The sequence below is a fragment of the Syngnathoides biaculeatus genome, chromosome 10, assembly GCF_019802595.1.
Source record: "Syngnathoides biaculeatus isolate LvHL_M chromosome 10, ASM1980259v1, whole genome shotgun sequence".
NCBI lineage: Eukaryota > Metazoa > Chordata > Actinopteri > Syngnathiformes > Syngnathidae > Syngnathoides > Syngnathoides biaculeatus.
In genome coordinates this window covers 10,352,964-10,366,205 of record NC_084649.1, presented here as the reverse complement: position 1 = coordinate 10,366,205, position 13,242 = coordinate 10,352,964, and positions in this window count along the sequence as shown.

The window sequence follows — 13,242 nt, the reverse complement described above, 5'->3', positions numbered from 1 at the left end:
GGAGACCAGGAGTGGGCAAAGGTTTGCGCTCAAAGTCCAGTTTTGATTTGATTCTTCTGTTGACATGCCTGTGTGGGTTTTCTCCATGTATTTCGATTTTTTCTCCCACATCCCAGAACAAGGATGGAAGGTTAATTGAAGACTCTAAATTGCCCGTAGGTGTGAAAGTGTATGTGTGAATGAATAATTTGCCAGTTATTTGTATTACAGCTATGAATTATTATTGTAATAAAGCAAGTAAAAATTATTTATTGAGGTAAATCTACGAAAACTAATACAAATAGTTTAGCAAAACAATTTCAGAAATAAACAAAAAATGAATTAAACATATATTGTAGATGGAGGTTGGATTAAAAAGCAGTGTATCATATGTCCTTCTAGTTAATTTTCCTCCATCCATTTTCTTTGTTTAAATCCCTGACCTCAGAACTGCGAGGCAGATATCTGCATTCAAATTGCAGTGTATATTGTACATGTAAATATAAAGTAGTACAATGACAATGGAAATCATACAGTATATGCTGCCGTTTAATTTCAACAAGACAAAGAGGGAGCGCATGAACTCAAGTGGTTAACTGGGAAAAAAAAAAAACAGGTTGGAACATGCATTCTGGGTGGTGTTGTGTTGCCACACCCAAGCCTATACAACCTCTCACGAGGTAGAAAGCTACACAAAGCTTTTGTGCTTCCTTTATTGTTCTTAAGCACAACTGTGACTGTTGACATACGCACGATAAGCTCAGTACATACAATATTTAGGCCTGATTCGAGTTCAGCATATTTTACAATGTGTGCACACATCAAAAGCAAAAGACATGATAAAATGACTTGAAATACCAGCAAGGGGAAGTAATAAAGTTCAAGTTTTGATCTGCCTACTACGTGTACTATGATACCCTTCAGCAGCCAAGAACATAAAGCAAAGAACCTAAGAATCATATAAAATAATTTTCACAGTGCTTCAAACAACTGAACTTAAAATTTAGACATAGTCACAAAAGTACACTCAAATAAACACAAAGTAATAGTTCTGCATTTCAGCAATGCATAAAAATAGCCACTAGATGACAGTATCAAACTTTAATATCTCCCAATTGGTGAGTCTTTTGAATCTACTATACTATTTTTTTTATTATTGGTTTTTGTACCTTCGAACGAAAGTTATGAAAGTTCAAACATTGCCTATAAAGTTACTAAACATTTTATGATGTGACAGTTTGTGTTGCATATTCTTTCATTTTAAGTTATTTCCTAACAACCAGCATCACAGAATATGAGTGTACTCCACTGTATTGCAATTCATATCTGCACTACAACTTCATACTCATTTTAAAGTGGCTTTACGGTAACTTGCAGTCGTTGAGTTTCAATCATTTGTTGTCCCCCCCATTGATGCATGTTTCCTAAAACAAAGTGTAATTAAGGTACCAAAATGAAGTTGGACTTGTTGTGTGTGGGAATCAGATGCAGCACATTTTATCATTAGGCACATTTAACATCCAAATAATTGAAGTTTTGAGTTTTGGCAGCAGCACTGATGCCTAGAAATGTTCCCTGGCAGCGGTTGACACACGCACATACTTTAAGCAAATTACTGCTGCATGCTTAAATATTCTTTCATGGGTACACTGTAGGGTCACACATTTTTATTTACATTGTGTATTCATTCACCAATGTGTTGTCCAACATTTCTTCATTCATAAAATGTGCCTTTTTCTTCACGATTGTGTTGTGTCATTTAAGATGATATTTAATGAAGCCACCTATGTCGGTTTTAAATTGTCTTATGTAATGTGCAAAATATGCTTCAGTGTAGTACAGTACAGCGCGTCTCCTCAAGCTTTCAGTAGAATACACAGGTCTATGTCTCAGTGGGAACATTCAATTATCTTTGCATCATCCAAGTGCCTGCAGCTAAATGTTGTAACACTGAACTCCACAAGTTAGACTTGTCAGAGAGTTGGCAGGAAAATACATTTTCAAATTGTTGGACAGTAACAGGGCTGCATACAAATCAGTCAACTATTCCTATAAGTGTGCTTGCGTGTGTCTTTTCTATGGAGACGAAGTTGTCATAGGCGCTGATAAATATTTCTTAAAAATTTCATCAAGAGCACCAATTGTTGCTCCGAGGTTGTTCATCATCTCGAAATCAATTGTGACTTCCATAAGATATAATGACGCCATGCAATTGTTTAGTATTCCATGTTTGGTAGATTCGGACGATAAAACCATTTAGCCTGAAATATTGAAATATCCAAAACTGGCAAACTGCAATTAATTCACACAACATTCGACGTGGAAAGGCAGAAAGAGCAATAGTGAATATCATCTGAGCCTTATAAAATTAACTAAAATTACTAGTTTATTATTTTTGGTTTGAAAAAACTGCAACCATAATTTGCGAAGAAAGAAAGAAAGAGAAGAAATGCAGTGCAAACTACAACATATTGTAACGTGACAAATGAGATCACTTAGATACAGTACAGTATATGATTTTTTTTCATTTTAATGTTTATTTTATTTAATACTTATTATACTTATATTAGTTTTACAACGTAGGTCAGAAAAATATTCCGAATCAAAGTGTTTTTGTTCCTTTGGAGTAATAAGCTCTCTGGAGTCGAATGCATGGCAACCTTGTGCGCCACGCCTTCATGCACCCCAGGAAAGATTCTTCCGGGATTTTTTGCACTTGCGTTGTCCCGGCCATCTTGACATTGCCAACTTCTAAAAAACTGATACCTTGTTGACTCCCCTGAGCTTAGGAAAGGTAAAAAAAAAAAAAAAAAATCACTCAGATAAATTGGGATGTTGCTTCAGGGCAGCAATGTTCTTATCAGCCAGGAACTGCCAGGTGCTCAGGGCATAGTGAGCAGGGGCGTTGTCACGGGGAAGCACCCATTCGTTGTCAACTCGTGCTTCTTCTATGTGTACTTGAAGAAGCAAACATTACAATATCTCTTTGTGAACCACCTTGTTGATTATCCGCTCTTGTGGCAAAAACTTGCCGCTCACATCAAAGAAAACATCAACATGACTTCAGAGACCATCAAGTGTGTTGTGGGGGATCAATTCACTTAATTTGACCAATTCTTTTTTTTTTAATGGAAATATATCTTTGTTCATCAATTTATACCAGCGATGTATCCTGACTATCAGAACAAGTAAATGTGCTTCCATTAGATGCCAGAATGTACAATAAACCTGTATATCCACCTGTTGCCATTCATGCAACGGACTAAAAGTTTGTTCAGTTACCATTGTGAATAAATGAAGATGAACATTTCAGTCTTCACATTTTTGCAGGTGGCAGAGAGTGGATGAGTGGTCAGGGCAGCTGTCTCCCAGGTCTCAAAACCAGAGTTCAAATCTGAGCTTTCCTGTGTGGAGTTTGTGTTCTCTTTTCTGATTCACAGGACATGACTAACGCTAACTATGTGGTAAATTGTGGTGTATTCTGTTGTTCTCAGCCATAATGCTAAACAAGTCCACCCTCAAATGAACAAAAATACCATCTTGCCATTAGTGTTTCGTCCCTTTTCATTTTGGGTCTGTTTAATGAGTATGACCCAGCATGTGCAACTTGTAATAAGTCTTGTTGTGATAAGACACATTTGATTGAATCTGTGATGTTGTTTGGTAAAAGACTGACCATGCAAGTTTGCACTGATAGGATACCTGTGTCATATTATTGTTTTGGGTCATGAACATTGGACCTAGTAAAACCCCCAAAACAAACCTAATCAAGCACTGGCTGGTGCACATGATCACCTGGCTTTGTTTGAATCAAGCCTTACCAGCTGCACCTCTCTCAACCATTTCAAGCATTCAAAGCCACTCTTTACAGCCTTTTTAAAAGTCAAGCAGGTTTAAGGAACATCATGAGTTATTTTGCACTGATGCTGACTGACAAGTGGTTAATTCACTGCAGGGCATCTTTGCAGAACTGCTCCAGGCTTCCCAAGCCTACTACCTGCGAATTGGACGTGACTTGTTTGGTTCAAGCTATGCATCTAAACTATGATCTGAAAGTAGAGCTGCCCCACCCAAGAGCATTGCTTTGTTAAGGTTGGGTGTGAAACTTTGAATGCCTGGTGCTGTCCAAGAGTAGTTGTGCTGCAGGCCCTGTCATAATGATGGCAGTTAAATCATTAGACCCAAAGATTTGCAAAGCAGCAAGGTTGCATAATACATTTTTGTTTTGTTCAATATCCTTCAATGCATATTTTTTGGGGCAACACTATACATGCTTGTTCCCTATTAATAGGAGTTTTCAATCATTTGTTTGGGTGGTAGCCTGAATGTTTTGGTGTCAAACATATTTGTTACCAGCACTGATGAAAAAACTGTCTACAAACCTTGTGTCAGCATCGTCCAATGCAGCTTAATCTACTGTATGTCATGTGACACTCAATGATGAAGAGCACGCTAAAAAACTTGATCAGTGTGTAAATCACTCACACGGGAACATCTGTGGTATTGTAACTATCCCCTGGAGATGGGCATGGACACACTCGTCTGTCCCTGTCAAGCATCTTCTAATTATATTCTTATGTGTAAGCATACTGCAGTGAATGGCAAAAAATGCAGAGAGATTTCCTTCAATTAGTTCATTATTGAAATGATCAGAGAAGGTCTGTAAATACAATGCAATGAAAAAAGTATTTGTCATCTTCTCAAATTAAATTTTTTTGGTCACATTTTCCCCTTGCTCATCAAACAAATATGAATGTCAGACCAAGATAACCCAGATAAACATAAAAAGCAGTTAAAGCTAAGTTAAATTTAAATGACCAGACCAGAGTCTGACGACCTCCAAACCTGTTCAATCAAGAAATTTGTTCTAAAAAAAAACATCTGTCTGTCCATTTTCCTTACTGCTTACCCAGGAGTGGCTGGCGTCCATAGATGACCCCAAGGGCACAGAAATGACTCAACCAGGAAGTTACAAAGCAACCCAAGACATCTAAAGAACTGCAGGCCAACATTGCCTCAGGTAAGGTCAACTTAACAATAAGGGATAGAAGTTAAAAATGGCATCCATGTCAGAGGAGGAACCAAAAGGCTCATCTTACTTTTGGGAAAAAAAAAAAAAAGAAAAAAAAAAGAAAAGAAAACTTGTGGATGATAGCTTGAACATTTGGGAGAATATCCGGTTCTTAGGTTTAGGGGGGAATTATTATTTTACACAGGGCCAGGTCACTTTAAATACTGGTAGTTTTTTCACCTCTTAATAAATAAAATGACCATCATAAAACTACATTTTACATTTTTTTGGGTTATCTTTTTTTGATATTTACATTACATTGTGTTTGATGATCTTTACATTACATTACATTGCAGAATACAGTGAAGAAAATAAGTATTTGAACACCCTGCTACATTGCAAGTTTTTCTCTAGATCAGACAGGTTTCTGGGTTGTTGCTAAGAAACACTCAGTTTCAGCTCTCTCCAAAGATTTTCTATTGGGTTTAGGTCTGGAGACTGGCTAGGCCACGCCAGAACCTTGATATGCTTCTTATGGAGTCACTCCTTGGTTTTCCTGGCTGTGTGCTTCGGGTCATTGTCATGTTGAAAGACCCAGTCACGACCCATCTTCAATGCTCCGACTGAAGGAAAGAGGTTGTTCCCCAAAATCTCACAATACATGGCCACGCTCATCCTCTCCTTGATACAGTGCAGTCGTCATGTCCCATGTCCAGAAAAACACCCCCAAAGCATGATGCTACCAACCCCATGCTTTACAGTAGGGATGGTGTTCTTGGGATGGAACTCATCATTCGTCTTCCTTCAAACACAGTTCGTGGAATTATGACCAAAAAGTTCAATTTTGGTCTTATCTGAACACAAAACCTTCTCCCATGACTCCTCTGTATCATCCAAATGGTCATTGGCAAATTTAAGACGGGCCTTGACATGTGTTGGTTTAAGCAGGGGAACCTTAAGTGCCATGCAACCATGATGTCTTAATGTATTACCAACCTTGGAAAGGGTGGTCCAAGGGTGGACCAAGTCCTATCGTGTAGTCTTGGGCTGATTCCTCACCTTTCTAAGGATCATTGAGACCCCACGAGGTGATCACTCCGACTGAGATTGACCGTCATGTTTAGCTTCTTCTGTTTTCTGATGAGTGCGCCAACAGTGGACCTTTTTTCACCAAGCTGCTTGGCAATTTCTCCGTAGCCCTTTCCAGACGTGTGGAGTTGTACAATTTTGTCTTTGGTGTCTTTGGACAGCTCTTTGGTCTTGGCCATGTTACAAGTTTGAGTCTTACTGATTGTATGGGGTGGACAGGTGTCTTTATGCAGCGAATGACCTCACACAGGTGCATCTGATTCAGGATAATACATGGAGTGGAGGTGGACTTTTAAAGGCGGACTAACAGGTCTTTGAGTGTCAAAATTCTAGGCGATAGACAAGTGTTCAAATACCTATTTGCACGTGTAGCACACAAATAAATCGTTAAAAATATCATACATTGTGATTTTGGGATTTTTCTTTTTAGATTAAATCTCTCAAAGTGGACAAGCATCTCCAATGAAAATTTCAGACCCCTCCATGATTTCCAAGTGGGAGAACTTGCAATATAGCAGGGTGTTCAAATACTTGTTTTCTTCACTGTATATGCAAAGAAAATCTCAACAGTGAAGTCTTAATAGACAAGCTCTTCCTCCCAATTATGCTTTTTAATATTCTGGATGTTGTGGATTGCCTCTGATTTGTTGGCGACCAGTCCAGCGTCTACCACACCTCTCACTCGAAAGTCACCTATATTAGCCTCAAACTCATCCCTGACATTAACAGACTGTGAAAGCTTGCAATGGTGGACTATTTTAGAGTATCATAAATGAAAAGAATGAACTTTGGATTTGTGGTATTATCAGGAGTGAGGCAGACAAGTACAAGTGCAAATAATCTCTTCTAGTCAGAAATTGTGCAACAGCATTCCTAAAGATAATAAAATGCAGTATGTATACAGGCTAATGATAGAAACTTAAACAGACTATAATTAAATGGTAAGACCGTCACCTGCTTGTAGGGAACCTCCCAATTATTCTAAGGGTTGAAGTCTTAACACAAATCTTGGAAAGGTCCCCCAAAATCTTGACTGACACAAGGTATGCATCACCTTCAGTCCTCAATAATAATTGTAATTGCTTTCTGTAAAACGTCAGCCAGAAACATTTGCATCCAGACAATGTAGTCAGGATTGAAGAAACATCAGCAGAGTGTGCTATTGCGTAACCCGGCAACTCTTGTCATCCATCAATTGCGCTCTGTTTTTCAACTAATTCAAAAAGTTGCCACATTTGAATGTTTGCACATTGCAAGGCCATGCAGGTTTGAGGCCATTTTCTCTTCCCAATGCTCTGACATCCTGTTAGACGACTGTCGCTTAAGAGCATAAGTTAATTTTTCACTGCTATCGAAATGACGCTTAAGGGTTAAAAACTGGCTGGGCGGGGTGAGTAGATGACAAGTCCTCGGTTTACTTTCACTTGTTCAAACACGCCAGTCTGCTGGTATCTACAAAACAGTCTCTTGTTGGAATTTTCTATTGTATTATTTTGTTGTTGTGATATTATGCTGATCTTTGATTGAGCTAATTCTTTGTGTGACGTTTTTACAAACACTCCATGTTTCCACATCAAACTTTGACTTTTTACTAGTGATGGTTGTTGAGTGACAAAACTGCGGTTGCTAAGCACCACTGCAATAACATGGAACATCATTGAGACAAATGTTGGGAAGAGAATGTAGTCAGTATCATTAGCCATTGTAATAAATTAGTGCTGTTCTGCCTGAGCAGTCCACAAACACATTAATAGCATTTCTGTTGACTATAATTAAACAAAACAATTCCTGACCACTTGCCTGGTTTTAAAAATGTGAAAAGCATATGCAGAATGTCAAGAATTTTAATATATTCATCCACGAATGATCACACATGCACATCAATAATCCTGGTTGCGATACCAAACAGGTTTCAGTGTTGACTGATCAGATTTAAGTAGACACACCCTCCGTCACTTGCCTTGAAAAGTCTATGGTTTTCAGTTGACTGAAACACAGTTATGGCTTCTTTTTTTTTGCAACTGATGATGGATGTGCATCTTGAGAAAAGTGCATGACTTTTGCAGAGAGCTTTTATCAGTCACTGAGAGGCAAGAAACGGTGCCAAGGACCTGAAGGATAGGTTGGGTGGTGTCCGAACGGAATGTGCGCAGTCCTGGTTGAGCAGACCGAGCTGCTTGGACTAGTTGTCGACGTGATGTTATAAGTACCCACTGTGCAGTCCACTGACAGGTCCAAAGACACAAAGTGAGAATAGGAATTTGGTTTCCAGATAAAATGCAACCAACCATCACTTCAATTTGTCTGTGTTTTGATTTATGTTTTTATGTAGAGCGACAGTCATCAAGGATAGGGCAAATTTATGAGGAGGCAGAGGGACCACAAACACAAAAAGGAGATCCCACACAAAAGTCCTGGAATCAACTTGTGACCATTGAAAATGAAATCAGCAAACAAAGCTATTGAAGTTTATATTCTATTCAACATAAGTCCAATTTCAGTGAATGCAGGATGCAATGATTTGCAACTTTTTTCAACCTATGTTAACTTGAATACACTCCAACACACACACACACACAACACACACACACACACACCACACACACACACCACACACACACACACCACACACACACACACACACACACACACACACACACATATATATATATATTTACTGTATATACTGTATATCTTTTGTAGAGTAATCAATTCAATATAGGTGGGAAATTATTTGGAACTCATCCGATTCTGTTTTAAATTACCATACATCATTGGAATTCGGGTTAGTACATGTAAATGACACATTGCCCTTCCTTTGTTGTGACTGGCTGTCAAAGTGACGATAATCCACAAATACCATCTCAGTTTCTATGCACTCTAAGAGCCATAGTAGATGTGTGTAAGTGTTTGGCGGACTTGCCCATGTCCATTTTCCAAGACGCAAATCCTCACAAGGGTCATGGGAGAGCCTTTCTCAGCAAATATTGGGTGAAATGTTTTTAGAATCGCATGGCAGGCTGGATTATTGTAAATGTTTTTCCATGCCGCCCCAATCTGCACCTCAGCATCTCACTTTGGGCAGAAAATACTGCTCTTTAATCATTGCAATCGTCACCCCTTACATGTTCTTTTAATCAAAAATGTCCCCATTATCTACTGTACAAAGGCCAGCACATCGATTAATTTAAAAAACTTTAATTTTAATTTAAATTTAATTAAAAAACTTTACAATCCATCGAAAAAACAAAAAGTAGAATACATTCATTATTCCACTTGTCCATGTCTATATGTGGCTGTTGACTGATTGGCGACCATTTCAGGGTCTAGTCCGCTTTTCCCACCAAGTCATTTGGGACAGGCTCCAGCACGCTGTGACCCTGGACAGCATAAGCGGTGTTGAGAATGGATGGATGAATCACTCCATCAAGACAAAGAAATATAGTCTGTGCTCTCTGAAACGTATTTCGTTGTTACAAAATTAGTGACAGTAAATAAACAGAAACTGACAATGACTATAGACTTATCACTGATACTATATTGATGCAAACACAGGTGTTTGCCAGTTACACAAGCAGACCACACATTTCGTTACATTTTTTTTTTTTTTATTGGCTAGACATCTCACAAGATCTCGTCTGCTGAAAAGTGAATCATCCAGTTTGACTCCATCTTTTGCCAGCGTTCCCATGCTGGATTTCTTTCACAATTACGGCCGTACTGTGCGTGTTTGTGTGTGTGTGTGAGTGTGCGCCTGTGTGTCTTTGTGCAGGATAGGGCGGGGTAAGGGATTGTGTGCATGTGTGTGGGTACGTGTCTTGGGGGAGGAGTAGCTCCATTGACAAGGTGTTAAAGTCCAGTCCTGCACGCGGAGTAAATGGAATTGTGTTGGCGTGCAAATTCTGCCGACTTGTCAACTCTGCAAGATGTGTGAAAATCTGTTGGAAGTGGCAAGTCAGCAATGCAACCCAGCTAGTTGGTTGGAGTGCTTTAGTGAGAGGCTTTTATGCCCCACTCATTAATGTTAACAATCCAATTGTTCACATTCATGCAGGTGAACCACATTCTCTGCACTTGGCCCTCACAAGCTGGTTCCACACATGACTTGCGGCTTCTGTGTAAGGGCGTGTCACCGTTGCAGGTGGTGAACGGTGAAGTTTAGATTACTATCCAAACCGGCAACACTCCCTCATAGACACACCCACATCAAAATGCCGACACAGGTATGAGGGGGTGTGTTTGTGAGTCTACTCATGCCACGTTATGATTCATATGGTCAATGACCGATTTGTAGTTTGATAAAATGGCACAGTTGACTTTGCTCACTAAACGTACATTCAAACTGATCACCTCTGCAAGGTTAAACTCAACACCACTTCATTGATCAATATTATTGTTATTAAGCAACAATTAATGCAAACATGCAGGAATGTATCTCCCCTGCAAATCTATTATCATTAGTATTTGCTTGCAAAGAAAAAAGTATTCTCACGTATTTTTACTGCTGCAAAATGGACATTGTTGAGTTTGTGCAGCTTTTGTTTTAATGTTTTCCCCACTGGCAAAGCACTACAAATACTAGTCAAACCAGTCAAACACTGTAAGAACTAAATGGAATACTTCACATTTTCTCTTTCAAGATCTTGTTTTCAGGCTTTTTTTTCCTGCATGTGGAAAAACGCTGCAATGTCAATATACTTAGGATGAGAACTTAGATAATTGATACCCTCTAGCATGAACAAGTGAGCGTACCCCTAGTAATACATGAGAAAAGTCTCAATCAAATTGCACTTGCACTTTCTACACATAAAATTGTTGTTCGCCTTCCTTGGAAAAAAGAAAAAGCTACAAAAGTCATTTTAAAACACTGACACAGATTCAAATAAGAATACAAATATTACACTACTGAATGGAAATGTTATTGGGTTTTTTTGTGGCACGACAGATTTATTTTTAAAAACACATCATGGTAGAATGTGAGATAAACCCTCCCTTGAGGATCATAATGTGTAATATTTTGTTTCAGTTAATATTTTCTTGCAACGTTTGAGGCAATCACTGCAATCAAAGTATTTTTGTAACAGAGACTGTAAGGTTGATGATGAGAAATGTGCGTGGGTGTCTTTGTGTTGTCGTAGTACCTGTTGTTGTGAGGATGAGAAAACCTTCAGTAATGTGCTTACCAAGGAACACATTTGTGCACAGTAACGTCAGCAAAAAGCATTTCATCAGCTTATGACATGTGAATAAGACACAATTTGCAAATGAACAATTTGTTGTCTGGCGACAGACCAATATAATGTGAACATCTCTTTCATCTCCCTGTGAGAATGTATTTTCAGGATATTGAAAAAAGAATTGATCACAATTTAAACTCATATGGGTCATTTGCTAATGACCGGCTCGGGGTGGCTCCAGCACCGGGTGACCCTGAACATGATAAGTGGTATTGAGAATGGACGGATGCATAGTTTGTTTCATGGTATAAAATCCACACTGCAAATGTGTTTAGCAAACATTTACACAGAGAATCTCCTTTATAAATGGCCGTCCACATCTTGTGAATGATCTTTTCTTAAACGAGATGAAGTATGAGGAAGCCAAGCCTTCCAAAGTGCACCTCAAAAGAATGTTCACACCCACCTGACACATACTGTAATGGAACAAACTATATCTTTTAAACATGCCTGCCTTGGATTTGTTTGCAGCATTTGATAGTTTTAGTACAACTTTTGTATACTTGTTAGTAAAAAGAAAAACAAATATAAAATGCATTTGATTTTGATGGATGTAGATACAACGTATGCATCCGTCAGAGATTGCATTTACAGTTGTTCTTTTTAAACGCACACTTGGAGTTTGGCCACTTGAGTCACGCATTTACGCATTTATTTGGAGACCATGAAACAATTCTGCACAATATTTGTATTGATTGTGTGTAAATTGAATGCATTATCAACAACAAAGGATTTTGTGTTAGAAATTGAGTCATACATTTTTACATGCGCTGACATTAACATTCCTGTACCACAATATCATTGTGGTATTCTTTTAGTTTTCCTCAGTTCTTAATATAACTGTTTAAGTCAATTCACATTAGAAAACAAACACATTAACGGATAGATGCCAAATGACACACAGCATGAACAAGGAATCTTAACCCGCATCGTTCCCCTATGGAGACTGGAGACACAAAACTCCTTAAAACTGGTGCAGCTCACGTCCTTCACATGAGCAGAAGCAGTGGAATACAGAAGATTTCTGACATGACCAAGGTCATTCAAGATGTTGTGATTGAAAGAATATCCAGACTATAAGCTTCTCAATAACTGCTTAAGACAGCCCCTGATCCCTCATCTTATGAGCTTCCTGCTTTGATTCATTAGTCTTTATGTAAATGGCGCACATCAATTAAAATATAATGGGAACACGAGTGTTTGCACGCAGAAAACTTAGTCCATATGCATTATTAATTTGTCATCCTTTTTCATTTTAATTTGCTAAATTTCCGTACTATTTAAGACTCGTCAAGAGTTCCTCTGATGTTCAAAAGTCTCATGCAAGTAGCCTGGCATGCGCTACAACAGATTTATTCATCAGTTTTGATTTGGTCCTATAGCAAAACTAGTAACGACAGAACAAATCTATAAAGACTGCATTTGCAGCAGGTGCTTGCCACTCTGTGATCCTGGTCTCATGTTGCATTCTGCGCAGACATTTTCTCCAAATAGTTGGTAAGACAGATGACATTTGAGCTTTGGGGTAAAGTTCCACACCATGGTAGGAATTACAGTCATGTGCATGTGAAAAGTTGAGGAAGAATAAAAAAAAACTGCACAAGTCATCACACCAAATGCACAGGGGGAAGAAATTAACATGGTGAAGTTGGAGCATGGAATAATTGGGTGCCCTTATGTCAAGGGTCAAATTAGGCAGCAAATACATTTGAAATGCACACTTGAGGAAGATCATTTTCCACCAAACGACCGTTCCTATTAGACAAACCACAAAATACCATAAGCCTGAAATACAGTATATGGGGCAACTCCCTGGCACAATTCACTTACTACTTGTTGCAACACGCCCTTTGGGAGAGTAACTTGCCTCAAGGGTTCTTGCTGAATCGCCTTCACAACACAATGTTTGTCCTCCATTTGGGATCT